Here is a 288-nt window from a genome sequence, read left to right on the forward strand (position 1 = left end):
GCCCCGGCATAATATATGTGTTGACCCCAGAACTATTATCACGGTATTTGCAGATGCGTAAAGTTCAGTCTAATGGGTCACCTCGCCAGCCTCCTTTTATATGCGATATTTACGGCTAAGGTAGATCTTATGGCCGACGTTCGTAAGGGTCATTTTAGCTTCCCGTAGGCTATTGTGAGGGATAGGCTTCCACCCTGAGACGAGATTTACTCCTTTGCTGGAAACGTCGCTGGGGTTAAAATTGGGCGCTGGTGGTGTGTTTAGGCCGTTCTTGCTCGTGGCTTCTCT

Source organism: Penaeus monodon, chromosome 15 (assembly GCF_015228065.2).
Source record: "Penaeus monodon isolate SGIC_2016 chromosome 15, NSTDA_Pmon_1, whole genome shotgun sequence".
NCBI lineage: Eukaryota > Metazoa > Arthropoda > Malacostraca > Decapoda > Penaeidae > Penaeus > Penaeus monodon.